Source organism: Staurois parvus, unplaced genomic scaffold, assembly GCF_062004578.1.
Source record: "Staurois parvus isolate SC_StPar_1 unplaced genomic scaffold, SC_StPar_1.0 ptg000723l, whole genome shotgun sequence".
NCBI lineage: Eukaryota > Metazoa > Chordata > Amphibia > Anura > Ranidae > Staurois > Staurois parvus.
The window spans coordinates 1,548,360-1,572,691 of NW_028318519.1; the positions used below are offsets into that span (position 1 = coordinate 1,548,360).

General features: G+C 43.9%; 1 protein-coding gene and 2 non-coding genes across 3 annotated transcripts in view; 1 reads left to right on the forward strand and 2 right to left on the reverse strand.

Moving 5' to 3' along the window:
• Positions 1-24,332, forward strand: part of LOC149445375 (uncharacterized) — a 193,857-nt gene that overhangs the window by 1,333 nt on the left and 168,192 nt on the right. The window lies entirely within an intron of this gene.
• On the reverse strand, positions 12,927-13,009 carry TRNAL-UAA (transfer RNA leucine (anticodon UAA)). The gene has a single exon. It is a non-coding gene; the product is annotated as a tRNA-Leu (tRNA).
• Positions 13,732-13,814, reverse strand: TRNAL-UAA (transfer RNA leucine (anticodon UAA)). The gene has a single exon. It is a non-coding gene; the product is annotated as a tRNA-Leu (tRNA).

The following is a 24,332-nucleotide window of genomic DNA, read 5'->3' on the forward strand; positions in this document are numbered from 1 at the left end:
TACTTCATGCCACTCCACTTAAGAACTGAATTGTCTGATTTTGGTCTTTTCACTGACCGGAGTAAAGGTTGGTCAGATTACATAAAGATTTTCCAAGAAAATTGGACACCCCCATGTGATTGACAATGTGCACTTCTAACTTGGGTTTTTTTGTTAGACAATAGGTACAGGTGCTTAAATCCCCCTTGCCAAATCTGTGCTGTGCAAAATGGTGGGTGTTGTCAAAGCTCAGAACTGCATATTGCTGAAGGCGTAAGATTCGGGAATACGTAACACAGTGCACATCACACAGGGCATAGGAGTGCACACCAAGGTCACAGGACTCAGGAGTGGGTAACACAGGCCAGTGTATAATCAAAAATGACTTTACCCCCAACACCCCACAATACAGAGCCCCCCACAGTAAAGAGCCCCCTCCCCACAATACAGATCTCTCCCACAGTACAGAGTCCCCCCCCCCCCCCCCCCACACACACACACACACACACACACACACACAGTGCAGAGCCCTCCAACAATACAGGAGCCCCCCTCCACAATACAGGTCACTCTCACAGAACAGAGCCCCCAAACAATACAGAAACCCTCCTCCACAGTACAGGTCCCTCCACAGTACAAAGCCCCCCTTTGTACAGAGTTCCCCAACAGTACAGAGCCTCCCACACAGTACAGAGCCCCCCAATAGTACAGGAGCATCCACAGTACAGAGCAGGGGCGGACTGACAACTCATGGGGCCCCCGGGCAATAGGGGATCATGGGGCCCCTGTGTCCTTGCCCAAACTCAAAAAAGCCTATGAAAAAGGTACCAGGGGCATCTCATGGGGCCCCCTACTGACCCCGGGCCCTCGGGCAGTGCCTGAGTTTCCAAATGGTCAGTCCACCCCTGGTACAGAGCCCTCCACAATACAGAGCCCCCCAACAGTATAGGAGCCCCCACACAAAGTACAGAGCCCCCCAACAGTACAGGAGCCCCCCTCCACATTACAGAGCCTTGCAATAGTACAGAGCCCCCCCAAATACAGTGCAGAACCCCCAACAGTACAGGATCCCCTACACACAGTACAGGGGCTCTCTCACCACTCACCTGTGAGTGGCAGAGGAAGCAGTGGGGCTGGTGGCTTCTCCATGGTACAGAGTCCCCCAGAGGTCCCCAAAAGTGTAGATCCCCCCTCCCCACGCACAGAGCCCCCACCCCCACAATACAGGCACCCTCTCCATAGTATAGAGCCCCCCCCACAGTATAGGATCCCCCACACACAATACAGGGGCTCTCTCACCACTCACCTGTGAGTGGGAGAGAGAAGCAGTGGGGCTGGTGGCTTCTCCATGGTACAGAGTCCCCTAGATGTCCCCACAAGTGTAGATCCCCCCTCCCCACGCACAGAGCCCCCACCCCCACAATACAGGCACCCTCTCCATACTATAGAGCCCCCCCACAGTATAGGATCCCCCACACATAATACAGGGGCTTTCTCACCACTCACCTGTGAGTGGCAGAGAGAAGCAGTGGGGCTGGTGGCTTCTCCATTGTACATAGTCCCCCAGAGGTCCCCAAAAGTGTAGATCCCCCCTCCCCACGCACAGAGCCCCCACTCCCACAATACAGGTGCCCCCTCTATAGTATAGAGCCCCCCCACAGTACAGGATCCCCCACACACAATACAGGGGCTCTCTCACCACTCAGCTGTAAGTGGCAGAGAGAAGCAGTGGGGCTGGTACAACTGAGGCCAGCTGCTACTATTAAACACAGAAGCTGGAAGAGGAAGTGAGTAGTACAGAACACATCCTCTACCGGCTTCTTTGTTTAACAGTGACAAGTCATTGAGGACAGGGCAGTGGAATGGAGTCCTGCCACATTCCAGTTGAAAATAAAAGGAAAATCTGTTAACAGACGCAAGGCTCATTAGCACCCCTCTGATGACAATATGGTACGTTCATTGCCACAGTGTCGTAGGAGTGTGGGAATGGTGACATATTGAAAGCCAATACTGTTTTTGGACATTGAATGGTTGGAGCTGCACTCCAGGGAAAACAAAAATGCTCCTTTGCCATGGCACTGTCCCTTTAGGTCTAGGGGATTGTAAAAAACGCTTCTACTTACCTGATCCTCCACTCCTGCTGGCTCTCCTGGGTTGTAAGAACAGTCCCTGCAGTCTTTTCTCCCCAATCCTCTGGCGAATGCTAGTCCTCTGACATCAGTCAGTACAATGTAGAGCCCATAGTCCTGCATTGGATGTGAGGAAGTTGGGGGACAGTCCACCACTGGAGCATAGGGGAGTGAAGGAGAGCACTAGCTGCTGGGGGAGAAGAGTTGGGTAATTAAAACTGCTTTTCTTGGCCCCATAGACTACATGAGCATTCAAGCCTTCCATTGCTGGGGTAGCTCCACAACAAGGGATCATTTCTGTTCTCCCTTTCTTTTTTTGTCATCTGTGAGAGAGCTTAACCTTCACCTCCTGTCCTGTAGGAATCTCACCAAAGTGAAATACTTTCTATGGCAGTTGTCACTGTGACAGGTGCATTCATTGGGAGATTTTTCCTTTATTTTGTTTCGGGTAACTCAAAAATTTTAGATTTTATTATATTTTGATCCCCATTGACAATGGTCACTAAGATTAAAGTAAATTTTCCTATCGGGGGCATAGACAGCAAAGAAAACCTGAAACTAAAAATATGTACCACTTGAGCTCTGGAAGATTTTACCCCCTTCATGGCCAGGCCATTTTTTGCTATACCACACTGTGCTACTTTAAAGTCAGTAGCTACAAAAACTGTAGCTGTTGACTTTTAAAATACAAACACTTACCTGTCCATCAGTCCATCCTGTCCTCACCACCGCTGGTTTCACCGGCTGTCTTCTCTCCCTGGCGCCGGCATCTTTAGTGTGGGCACCCGGCTGTGACAGCTTGCGGCTTCACAGCCGGGTGCTCACTGCACATGTGCAAGAAGTGTTGCGCTTTGTGAATGGCCCGTAGTCTTCTGTGACCTGTCACGTGTCCCAGAAGACTGCGGGGAGGGAGGGGAGGACAACTTCTGCTTCCGATCGCCTAGCCGATCGCAGCAGAAGTAGGAGAGGGGAACCTGTCAAATTCGGATACCCGCTCCCCAAAGGTACCAGTCCTTAATGGGGAGCGGGGGGCAAAGCATTAAAGCGGAACTTCCCCTTTTGGGTGGGACTCAGCTTTAAATGGTAATTGTGCGGTCATGCAACGCTGTACCCTAACGAAATTAATATAATTTTTTTCACATAATTAGGCTTTCTTTTAGTGGTATTTGATCACCAATGGATTTTATATTTTTTGCGATATAAATTACTTTTAGAAAAAAAACCTGTATTTTTTTACTTTCTCCTATAAAACATATCCAATAAAAAAAAAAAAAAAAAACGAATTTCTTCATAAATTTAGACCAAAATGTATTCTGCTACAAACCAAATCCTAATAAGTGTATATTGATTGGTTTGAATTAAAGTTATAGCGCCTACAAACTATAGTATATATACTGGAATTTACTCTCTTTTTTTTATACTACTAATGGTGGTGATCAGCAACTTAAAAAAGGACTGCAATAGTGCGGCGGCCAATCTGACAGTAACTGACGCTGGGGAGAACTGACTAACTGCCACTTACATCACCAGTGAAATTAATACAGTGATGAGTGGTAATATTATGTACTGTCACTGTACTAATGACACTGTCTGGGAAAGGGTTAAAATTTAGGGTGATCAAGGGGTTAAATGTGTGCCTAACTATGTGTAACATGTGTAAAGTGTGGTGCATTTACTAAGATATCTCTAAAGCAGGGATGAGAAACACAGGGATCATTCCCTCTGTACAAAGCTCTGTGTTGATTGTCAACTCAGAGCTCTTGGCTGTGATTGGATGCAGCTGATCAGCAGGTCCCGCAAACCATTGGACAGGACTTTCTGACAGGCTTCCGCTGTATACAATTACAACAGGTTCTGGCTGGGGGGCGCGCATGTGCGCACTCAAAACCCGGAGTTGGGGAGCGACGTACATTGTGGGGGGGTGGGCGCTAAGTGGTTAAAGAGCTGCTGCAATCAAGCAAGGACAAACTTTTAAACAAGTTCTTTGGTTCTGTGATGGTGGCTTGCTTACAACAGCGCTTCCCTCAATGCGCACCTAGGAATGACTCACACCATAGAAATATTGAAAGGAGTGCCAAAAACCAATATGAGGAAGCCCAGGATGCTTGAATTGCTCATAATCTGATGATATAAAGCCACATTTTGGGGGAGCCAAGACACTCCCTCTTCATCAGGACTACAAAACAGATATAAAACAGGACAATAAAAAAGGAAACTGGTATTCAAAATCATACACTGCTCAAAAAATATTAAAGGAACACTTTGAAAACACATCAGATCTCAATGGGGAATAATCACCTGCTGGATCTCTATACTGACATGGACGGGGTAATGTGTTAGGAATGTAAGGACGCCCCATCGTTTGATGGAAATGAAAATGATCGACCTACAGAGGACTGAATTCAAAGACACCCTGAAAATCAAAGTGAAAAAATGATGCAGCAGGCGAGTCCATTTTGCTGAAATGTCATTGCAGCAACTCAGAATGGTACTCAGTAGTTTGTATGATCCCCACGTGCTTTTATGCATGCCTGACAACGTCGGGGGAGGCTCCTAATGAGACCACGGATGGTGTCCTGGGGGATTTCCTCCCATATCTGGACCAGGGCATCACGGACCTCCTGGACAGTCTGAGGTGCAACCTGGCGGCGTAGGATGGACTGAAACATGATATCCCGGAGGTGTTCTATTGGATTTAGATCAGGCGACCGTGGGGGCCATTCAATGGTATCAATTCCTTCATCCTCCAGGAACTGCCTGCATACTCTCCCCACATGAGGCCGGGCATTGTCGTGTACCAGGAGGAACCCAAGACCCACTGCACCAGTGTAGGATCTAACAATGGGTCCAAGGATTTCATCCCAATACCTAGTGGCAGTCAGGGTGCCATTGTCTAGCCTGTAGAGGTCTGTGTTTCCCTCCATGGATATGCCTCCCCAGACCATCACTGACCCACCACCAAAACGGTCATGCTGAACCATGTTACAGGCAGCAGAATGTTCTCCACGGCTTCTCCAGACCCTTTCATGTCTGTCATATGTGCTCAGGGTGAACCTGCTCTCATCTGTGAAAAGCAGTGGTGGACCTGCCAATTCTGGCGTTCAATGGAAAATGCCAATCGAGCTCTATGGTGCCAGGCAGTGAGCATAGGGCTGACTAGAGGACGTCGGGCCCTCAGGTCACCCTCATGAAGTCTGTTTCTGATTGGTCAGAGACATTCACACCAGTGGCCTGCTGGAGGTAATTTTGTAGGGCTCTGGCAGCGCTCATCCTGTTCCTTCTTGCACAAAGGAGCAGATACTGGTCCTGCTGATGGGTTAAGGACCTTCTACGGCCCTGTCCAGCTCTCCTAGAGTACCTGCCTGTCTCCTGGAATCTCCTCCATGCTCTTGAGACTGTGCTCGGAGACACAGCAAACCTTCTGGCAATGATATATATTGATGTGCCATCCTGGAGGAGTTCGACTGCCTGTGCAACCTCTGTAGGGTCCAGGTATGGCCTCATGCTACCAGTAGTGACACTGACCCGAGCCAAATGCAAAACTAGTGAAAAACAGACAGAAAAGATGAGTAGGGAAAAAATGTCAGTGGCCTACACCTGTAAAACCATTCCTGTTTTAGGGATTGTCTCATTGGTGCCCATCTAGTGCACCTGTTGTTCATTAACACCAAAGCAGCTGAAACTGATGACCAACCCCCTCTGCTAGTTACCTGACCAGATCAATATCCCCGGAGTTTCATTGACTTCATGCTATACTCTGATTAAAAAGTGTTCCTTTAATTTTTTTGAGCAGTTTATATTATTAAAAGTGTATCAATTATTAACACAATCATATGATAAAAAAAATAGAAAAAAAAATGTATTAGATAAAAATTTGACATCTCATTTTATTTTATATATATTTTTTAATTTTTTTTGTCATATGATTGCGTTCATAATTGACACACTTTGAATAACATATGATTTTGAATACAAGTTTCCTTTATTGTCTTGTTTTATATCTATTTTGTAGGCCTGATGAAGGGGGAGTGTCTTGGCCCCCAAAATGCATTGGCTGTTTTATATGGTTAAATTAAGAACAATAAAAAGCATCTCGGACTCTTTCCTCTTAGTGCTTCTTTCTATATTTCTATAGCAGCGGTCTTCATATTTTATGGTATGAGTGCCACATTGTATCGTTTACAGATATTTGCGGGCCAGAAAAGTCCCCATCGGAGTCCCTCTTTACATAAGGGTCCCTATTAGATTGCCTTTTACATCAGGATGCTCATCAAACTTCCCTTTACTTTAGATTTCCCATCAGAGTCCCCCTTACATCAGGGTCCCCATTAGAGTTCTGCCTTAAATGTATGTCAGGGTCCCCATCAAAATTCTCCCTTTTATCAAGATCCTCCTTATATCATGGTCCCCATTAAAACCCCCCCTTAAATCAAGATCCTCATTAATGCCCCCCCCTGACATCAGGATTCTCATCAAAGTCCTCCCTTACATCAAGATCCTCATCAAAGTCCCCCCTGACATCAGGATCCTCATCAAAGTCCCCCATTACATCAAGTTCCTCATCAAAGTCCCCCATTACATCAAGATCCTCATCAAAGTCCACCCCCCATCGACATCAGGATCCTCATCAAAGTCCTCCACCTGACATCAGGATCCTCATCAAAGTCCCCCACCTGACATCAGGATCCTCATCAAAGTCCCCCATTACCCCAAGTTCCTCATCAAAGTCCCCCATTACATCAAGATCCTCATCAAAGCCCCCCCTGACATCAGGATCCTCATCAAAGTCCCTCATTACATCAAGATCCTCATCAAAGTCCCCCCTTATATCTAGATCCTCATCAAAGTCCCCCCCCCTCATATCAGGATCCTCATCAGAGTCCCCCCTTGCATCAAGATCCTCATCAAAGTCCCCATTACATCAAGATCCTCATCAAAGTCCCCATTACATCAAGATCCTCATCAAAGCCCCCCCCTCACATCAGGATTGTCATCATAGTCCCCCCTTACATCAAGATCCTCATCAAAGTCCCCCATTACATCAAGTTCCTCATCAAAGTCCCCCATTACATCAAGATCCTCATCAAAGTCCCCCATTTCCCCCATTACATCAAGATCCTCATCAAAGTCCCCCTCTGATATCAGGATCCTCAACAAAGTCCCCCTTTACATCAAGATCCTCTTCAAAGTCCCCCATTACATCAAGATCCTCATCAAAGTCCTCCCCTGACATCAGGATCCTCATCAAAGTCCCCACTTACATCAAGATCTTCGTCAAAGTTCCCCATTACATCAAGATCCTCATGAAAGTCCCCCGCTGACATCAGGATCCTCATCAGAGTTCCCCTTTACATCAAGATCCTCATCAGAGTCCATCCTTACATCATATTCCCCATCAAAGTCCCCCCTTACATCAAGATCCTCATCAGATTCCATCCTTACATCAGATTCCCCATCAGAATTCCTCCTTAGATCAGGGTCCTTGTTATTGTAGATCACTTTTGCATCAGGAACCTCATCAGAGTCCCCTTTACTTCAGATTCCCCATTAGAGTCCTCCTTATGTCAGGGTGCTTTTAGAGTTCTGCCTTTTACTTATGTCAGAATCAGTAATCAGTTCATATTGGGGACCAGATAAAATCTTGTAGCTACCGTAGTTCGGAGACCCCTGTCTTATAGAAATGAAAACCTCTCAGGAATTCGAACCCCTCCCCAGTCTAAATCTAAAACAATGCTGGCTTTAATTGAAACCAGAAAAGCATACAGATTTTTTTTTACAACGATCGCTATCACAAGAGTGCAACAATTTTGTTGTTGTGTGACAGGAGTCAGCATAGCCTGAGCCCGGAAAGGGCTGCCTTAGATTCAATGTGCAATTTTAAGGCTTGACATGTTTGGTATCGAGTTACTTGATGCAACATCATCTTTTATATTTCACAAAAAAAATTGTATAATTATGGGGACAATTCACAAAGCGATATCTTACCGCATCCAAATATGCGGTAAGATACCCCACTGCGGTTAAAAAAATAAAAATGTTGGCGTGCACTAAAAAAACGCTACTAAAATACCACGTGTGTTATTTTATTAAGTGAAAACATGCGGTAACAACTCATCAGCTGTCAAATGATTCCCCGCTGACAGCTGAATGTAAAAAAAAAGAATTGCCAGCAATTAAAAATTTTGAAAAAAAGAACACTGTGGGGGTACTTCCCCAATCCATATCAAGCCCTTTGGTTTGCCCCCAAAAGAACAAAAATGGTGTTGGGTCCCCCCAAAATTTGTACCAGATTCTTATCTGAGCATGCAGCTCTGCAGATCAGGTAAGGGGGTGAAACGAGTGAGTGCTCCCCCCCAAAACCATACCAGCTCACATGTCCTCAACATGGGAGGGTGCTATAGGGCAGGGGGCTCTGCCCTCCCAAAGCACCTTGTTCCCATGTTGATGGGGACATGGGCTTCTTCCCCTCAACCCTAGCCAGTGGTTGTAGGGGGTCTGTGGTTGGGGTGCTTATCAGAATCTTTAATCTTTATCCAGGGGCGGACTGACAACTCATGGGGCCCCCGGGCAGTAGGGGATTATGGGGTCCCTGTGTCCTCACCCACACTCAAACCACCCAAAAAAAGCCTATGAAAGGTACCAGGGGCATTTCATGGGCCCCCTACTGACCCCGGGCCCTCGGGCAGTGCCCGAGTTCCCAAATGGTCAGCCTGCCCCTGTCTTTATCTATATTCCCCTCGAATTCATTCCTGGAAGTACAGCTCATCAATGGCGGTTGCTGTAGAAACTACCTGCTGGAACTGGAAACATCATAGGCAAACGTACATATTCGCCAGTACGCCATGGATCTCCAATATGGTCCAAAAAAGGTTTTTATTGCTAAAAGATCACATCACAAAAGAATGTTTTGGAGCCGTTCAGGACCCCTTCGTCAGGCATGGGATAAGGGTGCAACAGTGACTATGCAGAATATATATACATAAACCACCAATCAAAACCAAGAACTTATCACCACCCCCATCATCTGACATCTCATGACGTCGCAATAAAAACCTTTTTTGGACCGTATTGGAGATCCAAGGTGTGCTAGTGAATATGTACGTTTCCCATTAACAAGGGGGCCCCCAGATCCCAGATCCCCTCCCATTGTCAGTCTCTGCCCATGAGTATCAGCCAATTTTTTTGGGTTGGCGGTGCAGCGGGCATTGTGATTGACAATGGATCTACACTGGGGGGGGGGACATATTTTTACATTTTGTTTTTTTAATAAAGGACTTATCAAAAACTGCCTCCTGTGTTTTTCCTCATGAAGACCCCCTGCCAGGTGGCCTTAATGACTCCCTCTACCAGACACCTTTCCCAGCCTTGGAAACAAAAGAAATGTTAATAAGCAACTCACACCTAAACTAATCTCAACACATACTGCTGTCTCTGCTTCTCCTCTCCGTATTTCTCTGAAACAGTCTGAAATAGTTAATAATTTACCACTTTTCAGTGCATTCTGGGCATTTGGGAGGTTCTCCTGTGCTTATCTTTAAAAAATGCTTCTAAACGCAAACGCACATAAACACAGCTAAACAGACGTTTTTTTACCTATGTTTTCCAGCAGTCAGTTTCCATCGTTCAGAAGTGTCCTGTGTACATGGGGCCTTATATGCAAATATGTAAAATAATATATATTTGTTCACATTCTTTCTATTTTGTTAAATTAATGTATTTTTTTAATAGTGCCACTGTGTCTGACAATTACAGTAATAAATAAATGACACCTCCAGGCTAAAAATGTTGGAGTGTTCATCTGCAGGCTGTGGGCTTTCATTTTTGTCAATGGAGCCTCCAATCTGTATGTGATCACCATGTCAGAGATGATATGTGGAAACTTTAAAGGCACAGACAAACCCAATAACTTCATATCAAAAAATATAAACTTTATAGGCTATTTTTATTTATACAGAAGATTAAAAGCAACATGTGAACACAAAATGTGGCGGTAATACATGATGCAACTGTCACAGTAAATACATAGATGGGAGAAACAAGGAACAAAACATGCACGCATTTCGACACAGATAATAATCTCTTCTTCAGAAGTGGTTAGAACACATGACACATAGCCCCACATAGGGGCGGAGAACATGAGAAGACCACCAAGTGGCTAAAACCATAAATTAAGTAGATGTGGCCAATATTTCCAAGGACCTCCCAGACAAATGGAGATAAACATAAGGAAGAAGAGGAAAAAAGGACATTGGTTTTGTCTGTGCCTTTAAGGTCCCACAAAAAGAGGGTCTTTCCACATTTGTTCTGACAGGGATGATGGCACGTCTTGTTATCACACCCACTATGTTTCATGTCAGAGATGATGAATATGGCAATACGTGACAATAGTGACCACATGATCAGGAATCACTCTGACCAGTACTGGTCATCAGTGGGGAGATGAAAAACTCATGAAGTCTTGTTCCCATAGGGGAGAACATTTTTAATGTGTCCTTGCCATGGGGCGGGGACTATTACTATACAGATTGCGAATGAGAATGGGTTAATGTAATCTTTTATTATTATACAGGATTTATATGGCGCCAACAGTTTGCTCAGCGCTTTACAATATAACGGGAGACCAGGGGCGGACTGACAACTCATGGGGCCCCCGGGCAATTGGGGATCATGGGGCCCCTGTGTCCTTGCCCAAACTCAAAAAAGCCTATGAAAAAGGTACCAGGGGCATCTCATGGGGCCCCCTACTGACCCCAGGCCCTCGGGCAGTGCCCGAGTTTCCCAATGGTCAGTCCGCCCCTGCGGGAGACAATAAATCAACAATACAGTTCAATACAAGAGGGTTAGGAGGGCCCTGCTCCTTGGAGCTTACAATCTAAGAGAATCTTAATGGTTTCCTGACGTTCCCTTTATTTGATTGCAAGTCTTCCTATAAAAACATGTTTTCTGCAGTCTTGTATGATGAGAAAAACACTCATAATGCTCCTGATAGTCAGAGACCCTGTGATCTTAGCCTGTTTTTTATTATACTTAGTCATGAATGAGCAAATTTTATCAACGGGCAAAAACATGAATTGTAAAAAAAAGCCTGTAATCAATAAGGAATGTTTTTAAACAATCTTTACAAACAGACTCTGTTAATCAAAACAGTCCATTCCATTCATCTTTCAAAGTATGTGGAACTGCAGGGCATAATTGGATGACTGTAGGTCCGCTGGGGATTTTGGCTCTCTACATCGGGGTGGGGTGCCCCAGGCCCATGTGTTACCTTCACTAGGTATTGGATTGGGAGGAAGTGATGGAATGCGTGGAATTGTGTAATCAGCATGGGGCAGAAGAGAACTGCACTCACATACTCTAGGCATGGCTGAGAATTGAGGTGAGGGCTCTTTGATGTGAAATCCGAAGCCACGACTTGCATACTGAGTGTCCACCACACAACACACAGAGGCCCAGGCAATCGTACACAGCACATGAGAGCCAGGTTTAATTTTCTTTGCGCTTGTGTAGAACATCCTTTGGTAACATTTTTTCCCTAGAGGAAACCTTGAAAAAATGTTGTGTCCCAAAGAACCCCTCCCAGCTTGAATTCATTCCTCAGAAGTCAGTAAAATCAATGACTCTTACATTGGTGGACTTTGAGAAGATAGTTCTTTATATTGGTGGTCCGTGAGAAGAATGCTCCTTACATTGGTGATCATTGGAAAGAATGTTCCTTACATTGATGATCAGTGGGAAGAATGTTCCTTACATTGGTGATCAGTGGGAAGAATGTCCCTTACATTGGTGATCAGTGGGAAGAATGTCCCTTACATTGGTGGTCAGTGAGAAGAATGCTCCTTACATTGGTGATCATTGGAAAGAATGTTCCTTACATTGGTGATCAGTGGGAAGAATGTCCCTTACATTGGTGATCAGTGGGAAGAATGTCCCTTACATTGGTGATCAGTGGGAAGAATGTTCCTTACATTGGTGATCAGTGGGAACAATGCTCCTTGCATTAGTGATCAGTGGGAAGAATGTTCCTTACATTGGTGATCAGTGGGAAGAATGTTCCCTACATTGGTGATCAGTGGGAAGAATGTTCCTTACATTGGTGATCAGTGGGAAGAATGTCCCTTACATTGGTGGTCAGTGGGAAGAATGTTCCTTACATTGGTGATCAGTGGGAAGAATGTCCCTTACATTGGTGGTCAGTGGGAAGAATGTTCCTTACATTGGTGATCAGTGGGAAGTATGTTCCTTACATTGGTGATCAGTGGGAAGAATGTCCCTTACATTGGTGATCAGTGGGAAGAATGATCCTTATATTGGTAGTCAGTGGGAAGAATGTTCCTTACATTGGTGATCAGTGGGAAGTATGTTCCTTACATTGGTGATCAGTGGGAAGAATGTCCCTTACATTGGTGATCAGTGGGAAGAATGATCCTTATATTGGTAGTCAGTGGGAAGAATGTTCCTTACATTGGCGGTTAGTGAGAAGAATGATCCATACATTGGTAGTTAGTAAGAAAAAGTATTCCGTTACAGTTGGGGGTCTGAAAGCCACCTTTAGAGACATCAAAATAGCTCTTGGGTGTCATGCCATTGCCTTTGGCAAGTGGCATTAGATTTGGTAATAACCAGGCACCATAGAATGGGAGGTTAATCAGCCACAGCTCAAGGAACCCCTAGCAATCTCTGGAAGAACCCTTGAGTTCCAAGGAACCCTGGTTGGCTGGTATAGAATAACAAATAATGCAATAACAAAACAAAATATTTTTGATTCCAAATTTAGTGATACCTTTTTCTAGCACAATTCTAAAAACACTGTACTATTGATACCAGGAGTGGGGTTCAAACCCATGTGGATATACATCCATTGGATCTTAAATCCAACGCCTTAACCACTCGGCCATCCTGGTGCAGGTATGCTCTCTGTCACATTTATCCAAGTCATGGTATAGCTGGTACTAGTTAGTCACATGCAGCTGGACTTGCTGTCTAATGTCTGAAGACCTTTTGTAACTTCTCCAAGCTGAAGACGTCCAACTGAATGTAACTAACCACTATCAGACCTTCCTGGTGCAAGCTAATTGCTTCTAAAAGTACTCCTGTCAGTGTAGGCCTTCCTGTATCCACCATTAACAACAAGAAAGCCCTGTGCTTGAATCAACTCAATCAAATTAAAATTCTCAATTTCCCTTTTCCTTGTTCATGATCTAGATAGAGAGAAAAAACCCAACATAATGAGGCTAACGAGGGACACTTTTTATTGAGAAAAACAGGTCCGGCAGAGTTGAAAGAAAAAAAAAAGAAACATAGAAACATCCAGTCTCCTCCTTGTTTTTAATGTTTTTGGTTTTGTTTTACTTTTTTGAATATAGAACTATATTTGTCCCAAGCCTGCACTTACTGGCAGTTGTGTAACTCCCAGGAACCATTTAAAGTCCATTTTAGCCTCAAAAGCCCCCAAATCCATCTAAACATCACCATTGACTCCGATGCATTTTACCAAAATACTAAAATTTCACCACCAAAAAATGAATGGAAATTTATAATGCTCAATTTCCCTTGTTCATTTCCTACATAGAGGATGGAGCAGCCTGAAGTATTGCTCTCATTGTTTCAAATAACTGAAAAACCATACCAGGAATGGGGTTTGAACCCACGTGGATATACATCCATTGGATCTTAAGTCCAACGCCTTAACCGCTCGGCCATCCTGGTGCAGATATGTCCTCTAGTTCATTTATCCAAGTCATGGTATAGCTGGTACTAGTTAGTCACATACAGCTGGACTTGCTGTCTAATGTCTGAAGACCTTTTGTAACTTCTCCAAGCTGAAGACGTCCAACTGAATGCAACTAACCACTATCAGGCCTTCCTGGTGCAAGCTAATTGCTGCTAAAAGTAATCCTGTCAGTGTAGGCCTTCTTGTATCTACCATTAACAGCAAGAAAGCCCTGTGCTTGAATCAACTTACTCCATGCTAAAGGCCTGTCTATCCAACATCTGTGAAATGAGAATGCCCCGTTGACCAGTATGGCACTGTTCTTGGGTGGCAGTACCATGTGATGGGAATGCTACGATGCCCAGTAAAGATAACATGTCCAACATAATTGTTGCAACTTCATACTGAGGATATCCTGGTGTAGATATATTGCTACTCTTTAAGGAGAAACAATAAGTCAATTAAAAAGATTGCAGCTCAGTGCATACCAATGACCTTGGACTTTGTTCCTAAGATCTTGAGTTTACTGACTTTAATGCTTAAAGTGTACGTTAAACCAAACAATATCCATATTTTTGCATGCCTCTTACCTTCCTTATATGTATAGGGCTGCCTTTTATTTTTTGTGGGACAGTACTAAATACCAGGTGGTCCTGCCAGTCCCCTTCATATTGCAGGGCTTCATGTTCTCTTCTGACCATGCTAACCACAGTTGCATATCTGTGGTAGCATAGTCAAATTGCTTACTCTCTTCTTTGTTTGGAATCTACAGGATGTAGTGCCAAAGAATGCCATCCCTGCACTCTCTTTGTCAGTCTGTGCCATTACAAGCTGACCCACCCTCTTGCCCAGCCCTGTAGAACTTCCGTGCCCAGCTTGGCTGTCAGCCTCTTGAGGAATAGAAAAAAACTGGTGTTATGTTTGGGCTGTAATTGCGGTCACTTAACTGCTGAATAAACTTTTTAGGTACTTGGCAGACTTTTAAAAAAAAACACGCCATTATAAATCTGGTGGAGTGAATGCGATTTGCTAGCCTGCTTATTTATAGTAAATTTCACTTAAGCGTTAAGTTTTCTGCCTACCTTGCATCTGTGGAATGGGAATGCCCTTTCAACCATCGGATGAAGTTGAGGATGAGAGTGCCTTGTTTCTTTTTTTTTTTTTAATTTAAATTTTTATTCATTTTTCACATATAATACATTTTTCATCATTATTCTCATACAACAAAAAAAAACATTTCCATATCATTAATACCATTTCTTGCTATCTTTATTTCCATTTACTTCCCCCCCTCTATCTAATTTCCCCTCTTCCCTTAAATAAAAACCTCCCCCCCCCCCCCCCATGAACCCACCCACTCTGCATTATTCTATTATCTCTTTTCCCAACAAGAATATGGGGTATGTAAATCCTTTCATCTTTCTCGCATTACTACTTCATATATTTCACCATAAATTCTTCCCATTTTCTCCACCTCCTAGAGAACAACTCCATCCTGTCTTCCTGCATATAACACAATCTCTCCATCTTGCAAATTTGATTCGTTCTTTCCACCCAGTCCTCTATCTTCGGCACCTCTGGTCTATACCAAAACTTAGGTATCAAACCCTTCGCCGCATTCAGGTAGCACCATATACCCGAGTCCTTATATTTATTTACTGATAACTCTGTACTATGTAGTAGACATACATCTGGGTCCAGTCCTATCTTTATCCCAGAGATATTCTCAATTAGTTGGACAATTATCTCCCAGAAACCTTGGATCTTCGGGCACTCCCACCATATATAATATAATGTGCCTATTTTTCCACAACCCCTCCAGCACTCTTGTGAATTTTCCCCACATATCTTATACTCAACCTTCGGTGTAATGAGCCATCTCGTTAAACACTTACAATTTACCTCCACCTCTCTCATACTTATATTCTCGTGTATTAATCTATATATTTTCCTTTGTTTGTCTTCATCTATCTCTATTCCCAAATCTCTTTCCCATTTTATTATATACATTGGCTTTGTGTAAGTGTCTAACTCAGTGAGGGTCTTGTAAATTTTTGCCGTGCCTCGCCTCCCATCACCTCGTGTTTCTAACAACCTCTCAAACAGATTCCAGTCCTTTCTCGATCTCAATGGTTTTGGAAGGTTTCTGACAAAGTGTTTTAATTGGTGATATTTCCACTCATCTATTTTAATGAAAAGATCCCTTTTATCTTTTTTCAAATCCTTAAGTGTTCTCAATTCCTGTCCTTCCATTATATCTCTCAAATGGATATCTTCTTTTTTAAACCATTTTCCTGTGCTCTCCTCCTTACCTGGGGGAAAATAATCCGTGTTCCTCAGTGATATTAATTTATCACTTATCTTATCACTGAGAGTGCCTTGTTTCACAATGGTTAGTAAATGACATTTCCAACATACTGTACTCCTATTTTGCATAGAGTTACAACTTCATATTGGAAGTGGGTTATGAACCAACAATTCCAACTCCTTAACCACTAGGCCACCCTGGGCAATAAGGCGTGCCTAACAGACAAAAATGAAGCAAATAGATATTTATTATTAGGGTTTATATACCCTTTAATTCCCCAAAACTAGGCCTAAAAATGAACCCAAGACCTTAACTTCCTTAACACTTCAAACCAATAATTAACTAAAGTCAAAACGATCAGCAACCAAAGCTACCAGTCCTGTGACCTGCGACCAAACAATAGATCTGAATACTAGTGATCCACCAGGTGGCTGCAAAAATATAAATCCTTCCCCAATGATCCCCAGGACTTCAAAATCTTCAAATTTCAGCCAAAGCTTGGATAATTGTGTACCCCCACATCTCCATTTTGGCCAGTACGGCTACTCATTACATGAAGTGACCAATAGGGACCTGCAGACCTATGCAAGCTCTATTATACTGTTGAACTGTGGCCAGCCTATGGGTATTTAAAGGTGAGCAACCCGCTGACTTAATGGGTAGCTCTTTTGCATTGCACAGCTGTGATTATGGTTTAAATTCCAACTTGACTTAATAATGTTATATGTCTGCTTCCATATATGTGACCTGCTTTCCTGTGACAATATATGGGCTTAGCTGTATACATGTGCAATTTTTTTAATTAAGAATCGAAATTCAGACAAAATTTATTTGGATTTCTGAATCACAATTGTAATGAATTTCAATGAATCTGAAAAAAATTATAACAAAACAAATCTGAATTTGAAAATGAATTTGAATTCAAAATGGATATATATTGCAATAAATACAGTAAACCAGGGGTTGGCAACCTTGGAGAGGTAGAGATCTACCTGGACACCATGTAAAAGATCAAAGATCCCTGGGGTGTGGCTCCTTTTTTTTTTTTTTAAGAAGTTACCTAGCAAACCCTCATTAAAAAGTAAGGACAATGATGGCATGGAGAAACTTAGAAAAATATAATAAAACTAATGTCATTGTAGAACTATAAATCCAGCCTATCCTAAAAATTAGCTTCAGCCAGAAAGCCGGCATTCACGTTCATTCACAATATTTTCATGTCTGGGGAGTAATTGCCCACCCCCTCAAGTCTGATGCTGGAGTCCATCATGAAGGCAGAACACCTGGTACTGAAGGTTGACTTGCTTGATAAGTTTCAGGCCTGGTCATCTGTTCTGAGTTCTGGCAAGTATAAGTAGTAGGTAGGGCAGCGCACAGAGGTCAGTAGGATGTAGGGCAGTGTATAGAGGCCAGTACGATGTAGGGCAGTGTACAGAGGTCAGTAGGATGTAGGACAGTGTACAGAGGTCAGTAGGATGTAGGACAGTGTACAGAGGTCAGTAGGATGTAGGACAGTGTACAGAGGTCAGTAGGATGTAGGGCAGTGTACAGAGGTCAGTAGGATGTAGGGCAGTGTACAGAGGTCAGTAGGATGTAGGGCAGTGTACAGAGGTCAGTAGAATGTAGGGCAGTGTACAGAGGTCAATGGGATGTAGGACAGTGTAAAGTGGTCAGTAGGTTGCAGGGCAGTGGGTGGGGTGAGAAGGACAGGGGCCTCATAGGGGCACACCACTGGGGGCCTCAGAGGGGCATACCACTGGGGACTTCAGGGGGCACACTACTGGGGACATTAGGGGGAACACCACTGGGGGCTTTAGGGGGGACACCACTGGGGGATTCAGGGGGCAAGCAGTCCCTGCATGAGTTTACTGTATTCTGCACTGCGCTCATGTAATCACTGGAGATTACAAACTGTTAGAACAAGCAGTCCCTGCAAGAGTTTACTGTATTCTGCACTGCGCTCATGTAATCACTGGAGATTACAAACTGTTAGAACAAGCAGTGCCTGCATGAGTTTACTGTATTCTGCACTGCGCTCATGTAATCACTGGAGATTACAAACTGTTAGAACAAGCAGTCCCTGCATGAGTTTACTGTATTCTGCACTGCGCTCATGTAATCACTGGAGATCACAAACTGTTGGAACAAGCAGTGACTGCATGAGTTTACTGTATTCTGCACTGCGCTCATGTAATCACTGGAGATTACAAACTGTTAGAACAAGCAGTGCCTGCATGAGTTTACTGTATTCTGCACTGCGCTCATGTAATCACTGGAGATCACAAACTGTTAGAACAAGGCAGTGTCTGCACTGGTTTACTGTAGGAAGTGCATGCTTCGAAACCAGGAGACATAAAAAAAAGCATCAGGGGTTTATTTTAAAGCTCACCCTACTTTCAACAAAGGTTATCGTATCTGAAAAGGCAGGTGATGGGGAATGGACAAGACTTAGGTAATATATCACAGGCACAGATACTCACATTACTCAACATGGAGATGTGGATAGCACTCAAGACCCACTGCACACAAAAAGTAAAGCTTTTGATGTTAGACAGCTGCCATTATAATGCCTTAAAGTGACATTTTTCTTCTATGACTTTAAGAAATGATCTCTTTTCACCGACGAGGAATTCCTGACAGCACTTCTCAATATGTCAGTTATATGTCAGCTTAGCATAAGCCACCAGGTAATGAATCCAGCCTTTAAATGTCTTAGCACATGCTAAACTATTCAGCTGACATGGAATTTTGTCAAATAATACAATGCGGGTTTCAATTTTTCCACTACTATGAATTCGTCTTCTGGGCCAAGAAGACTGATGGAAAAGCCAGCTTGATAGTTGAAGTACAAGGCTTTTGTGGATGTCTGTGAGAACTGCATGCTCGGGTCCTGGACCGGCTGTGAACTGACGTGGTGATGTATCAAAATGCTGTAGGGCTCATGCACACTAGAATGGATGCAGGATCTTGTGAATGGAAGATCTTGTGTTAAAAAATGGCCCGTAGTGCAGAATGTTTACATGTGTATGTCCGTAGAGTTGAGATGTGTATGGGCAGCTCTGAATATAAACTATAAAATGTGATTCTGCTGCTGCATGACACTTTGTTTTTGTTTATATCTTCCCCTGTCCCTGAATGAATCATTCACAAAGCAGCAACAGTGGCACTGAATGACTTTAGCCTTCAGACAATCTGAATTAGTCCATTAGGTGATCTTACAATTTTGCATCTTACAATTTCTACTCTACACTGCACCCATGTAATCACTGGAGATTACAAACAGCTAGATCAAGGCAGATGCTGCATCAGTTTACTGTATGTAGTACCTCCAATCCAGGAGGGCCCTGAACGTGTAATGTACTAGGCAGCAGCAGTAGCACAGGTGCGGACCAAACTTGACCTTCAGACATTCTGAATGATTAAAGACCAAAGGTCATTCTGCACCTGCACAGGTGCCGTTTGCGACATTCTCCCCTCAGCCTTGAATGAGTAATCTGCTAGAATGACATCAGCCTTCAGTTACTGTGAATAACTAAGGGTTCGTTCACATGTTACGCCAAGATCCTGCTTGAAATAATATTCAGCTTATCAATGATGTCCAGCATCAGTCAACCTACTACCTCTGAGGCCTGGTCATCCCGGACCAGCCCCCAACCTTGAATTGGACAGTGAAAGGAGAAGTAGCTCAGTAATAAACTCATCACTCTGTCACTCTGATCTGTCCTCCTATCATTCAACCCACTTCCTCTGAGGCCAGGACATCCCAGACCAGCCCCCAACCTTCGATTGGACAGTGAAAGAAGAAGTAGCTCAATAATAAACTCATCACTCTGTCACTCTGATCTTTCCTCCTATCATTCAACTCACGCCGCTGAGGCCAGGTCATCCCGGACCAGCCCCCAACCTTTGATTAGACAGTGAAAGGAGAAGTAGCACAGAAATAAACTCATCACTCTGTCGCTCTGATATGTCCTATCATTCAACCCACTTCCTCTGAGGCCAGGTCATCCCAGACTAGCCCCCAACCTTCGATTGGACAGTGAAAGGAGAAGTAGCTCAGAAATAAACTCATCACTCTGTCGCTCTGATATGTCCTCCTATCATTCAACCCACTTCCTCTTAGGCCAGGTCATCCTGGACCAGCCCCCAACCTTTGATTGTACAGTGAAAGGAGAAGTAGCTCAGAAATAAACTCATCACTCTGTCACTCTGATCTGTCCTATCATTCAACCCACTTCCTCTGAGGCCAGGTCATTCCAGACCAGCCCCCAACCTTCGATTGGACAGTGAAAGGAGAAGTAGCTCAGTAATAGATTTGCCACTTTGTCACTCTGATCTGTCCTCCTATCATTCAACCCACTTCCTCTGAGGCCAGGTCATCCCGGACCAGCCCCCAACCTTTGATTGGACAGTGAAAGGAGAAGTAGCTCAGAAATAAACTCATCACTCTGTCACTCTGATCTGTCCTATCATTCAACCCACTTCCTCTGAGGCCAGGTCATCCCAGACCAGCCCCCAACCTTCGATTGGACAGTGAAAGGAGAAGTAGCTCAGTAATAAATTTGCCACTTTGTCACTCTGATCCGTCCTCCTATCATTCAACCCACTTCCTCTGAGGCCAGGTCATCCCAGACCAGCCCCTAACCTTTGATTGGACAGTGAAAGGAGAAGTAGCTCAGTAATAAACTCATCACTCTGTCACTCTGATCTTTCCTCCTATCATTCAACCCACTTCTGCTGAGGCCAGGTCATCCCGGACTAGCCCCCAGCCTGTGACTGGACAGGAAAATCAGCAACAGCTCAGTGATGAGCTCATCGCTCTGTCACTCTGCTCCATCCTCTTATCATCATGCCCTTTTTGCACCCAATTGGCTTCTTGTGCTCATTCCCCCCCCCCCCCCCCCCGCACTCCCCATTTGAGCTCTTCTGTATAGAAGGTTGATACCAGGTCACATTTAGATAGTTACACTGATTGTATTTAAAAAAAAAATGAAGTAACAATGGTTACAGAGCTTTATTAATTTTTTTTCTTTTAAATCTGTCTAGAATTCCCATTTGATGAAAGCTGCAGATTTGAAATAATTGAAAACAAAAACTGAAATGAGACAAACTTGTTAAAGCGTCTATGAGAATTTACTGACTGGATTTACATCGCCTGTAAATGAGTCCATATGTTCTCCACTGATTGTATAGTCTAACCCACATGGTCACTTTCACTGCCTCCCTCTCCCATATAACAGTCCAGCTTCCTTCCCAGGGATTGTGGAAAAGATGATTCATAGCAGCCCACAGATCCAAGTCTTCCCAGGACTGCCGCTTTATTCCTGAAAGAAGAATGGGGTAAGGAGAGTCCTCGAGTCATACCTTTCCCACTCCTCAATATCTGCAGGTCGGTTTGTCTGAAGGTTTAAATCCGACCTCCATCCTTCACTTCAGTCCTCTCCTGGACTGAAATGGCTTACTCTGATTTCACTGCACACTGTGAGCTTCTCACAATGTGCATTAGAAACTGCAGCAAGTCAGATAGAGCCCACCTAATTTCCTGGCTGGAGGACATCCAGTGTCATCTAGGTCTTTCTTCCCTAGCCTGACTGTCCCTGGCTCGCCCATTTCAATCATGGAGGCTAAGCATCACATGTAGGTGTTACCTAGCAAATTCAGTTTGCCTAGGAATGCCCACTCATCCAGACTAACATCCACCCATCAAGGCTTTTTGATATTTGTATAACTCCTCCCAACAGGCAGCCCACTGCTTGAATAAGGACTGAGGGCTCTTGACAGGAGTACTGAGGCAGGGTGCTGTGGTATTTTCAGGAAGTTATGTACAAGCAGCTTCTCCTACCAGCATTGCATAGAGAAGCACAGAGACCCAGTGATGGTGTCACTGGGACTAAAAAAAGGTATGCACTGAAAATGGACAGGTTTTATTTTCAAAAAATGCAAAATGTGCTGAAGCCTGAGTGTTGTGATGTTTTCAGGAAGCTATGAATAACACCCTGTGTCCCCTCCCACCAGCCATGACCTGCCTGCATTGCATAGAGGAGCACAGAGCCATAGCTAAGGTGTGTAATGAAAACAGAAAGCTTTTATTTAAAAATGTCATCAGCATGTTGATGAGGGGGGAGGAAGGAACCAGGGAGATAAAATATAAGCAGATTAAACCTCAGCTGTAAGCAGGGGCAGACTGACAGCTCATGGGGCCCCCGAGCAATAGGGGATCATGGGGCCCCTGTGTCCTTGCCCAAACTCAAAAAAGCCTATGAAAAAGGTACCAGGGGCATCTCATGGGGCCCCCTACTGACCCCCTGGGCAATAGGGGATCATGGGGCCCCTATGTCCTTGCCCAAATTCAAAAAAGTCTATGAAAAAGGTACCAGGGGCATCTCATGGGGCCCCCTACTGACCCCGGGCCCTCGGACAGTGCCTGAGTTTCCAAATGGTCAGTCCGCCCCTGGCTGTAAGGGATCAACACCAAGCCTCAACTATGAATGTCCAGAGGAAGGCAAGAGAAGGAAACAAAACAAGCAAAACGTTATCATAATTTATAAAATAAAATTATAGCTTTTTGCTTGATCTGTTTTCTTCTCCTGTCTAACTCTGAACATTCATAGTTACTGTATATTCAAAACAGTAGAAAAAACAGGGTACAGGAGATGTTGAGAGGAGTCATAAGGCTCTTTATAGCTCAAACGAGCCTCTCTCCTTTTTCTTGTATGGTGTTCTATACAGATCAAAAGCAGACTTCATGCTTCCTCCAGTAACACAGCTATAGATTGCTAGCTGTAGATTATTCTAACATGATCACATCATACAAGGGTGGCATTATGTATTTTTGCCAACAGTTCTACCACATCTCAAAAGGTGTTCTATTGGATTCAGATTCAGTGATTGGCTCACCATCTGTGGGTATTGGCATAAATGGAGATTCATCAAACTGGGCTAAGCCTGTCCTGTTTTGCTGATCCTGTGCCCACCACAGCCTCAGCTTTTTGTTCTTGGATGTTGTGTGTATGGTCAGCTTTAGCTTTAGGACCCTATAAAAATTTAACTATGAAGCCCCCTGTCCATAATCACATCATACAAGGGTGGAATCATGAGTTTTTGCCTAGGCGCCATGATGAGAGTAAAAACATGTGCAATGTGTGAATACCCCAGTTCGCCTGGTTGTCAAACTGACCACCTCACCACCATTCCCTTGGTTAACAGAAACAAAGAAATTCTTCCACATATCACTTATCAATATATATTTTGTTACTCTTCATTGCAAGGACCAAAAGAGTCATAGCTGCCCCATTCGGACTTCTTACTGTACTACACAGATGTTAGAGGAAACGACGATCTCATGGAAGCCAAATACGCTTGAACTATAATCATCAACAAACTGCGCTCACTATTTAATATCTTCCCTTTCCTGAAATGAAAGCCATCTGTGGAGCAGAGACATAATGTAAACGACGGTTTCGCCATTCATACTTTTATTGTGTCTAGAAATATGAAATGTTTATCTTGGAAGAGACGTTGGTAATGCAGGAGACTCTTCAATGAGGATCCTCAGCATAGGAACATAGAGGAGAGGTGGCAGAAAAGACAAAAAGGTCTATCAAGTCAAATCAGTGAAATGTCCAAGTTCACAGTGGAAGAAAGGATGGTGTGAAGGTTTTGGTGGAAAAGATGGTGAAAGTCTGCTTTTCAATAATTGTTGAGATAAGGAATGTACTGTATATGTAGATCGCATCACTGTTACCTGGAAATCCAAAAATGTGTCCACTTCTTGGTAGCAGGTATTTCATCAAATCAGTTTCATCTGAATGCAGGAGACTCTTCTAATGAGGATCCTCAACATAGGAACATAGACGTGTGGCAGCAGAAAAGACCAAGTGGTCCATCAAGCCAAATTGGTGAAATGTCCCTGTGCACAGTGGAAGATATTGGTGTGGAGGTTTTCATGGAAAAGATGGTGCAAAGTCTACTTTCCAATAAGACTTGAAATAAAAAAGGTGTATGTAGATTGTATTGCTGTTACGTGAAATCCCAAACCGTGTCCACTTCTTGGTAGCAGTTATTTTCTTGAAATAATTTAATATGGAATTCAGGAGACTCTTCTAATAAGGATCCTCAACATAGGAACATAGAAGAAAGGTGGCAAGAAAAGACCACAGGGTCCATCCAGCCAAATCAGTGAAATGTCCAAGTGCAGAGTGGAAGA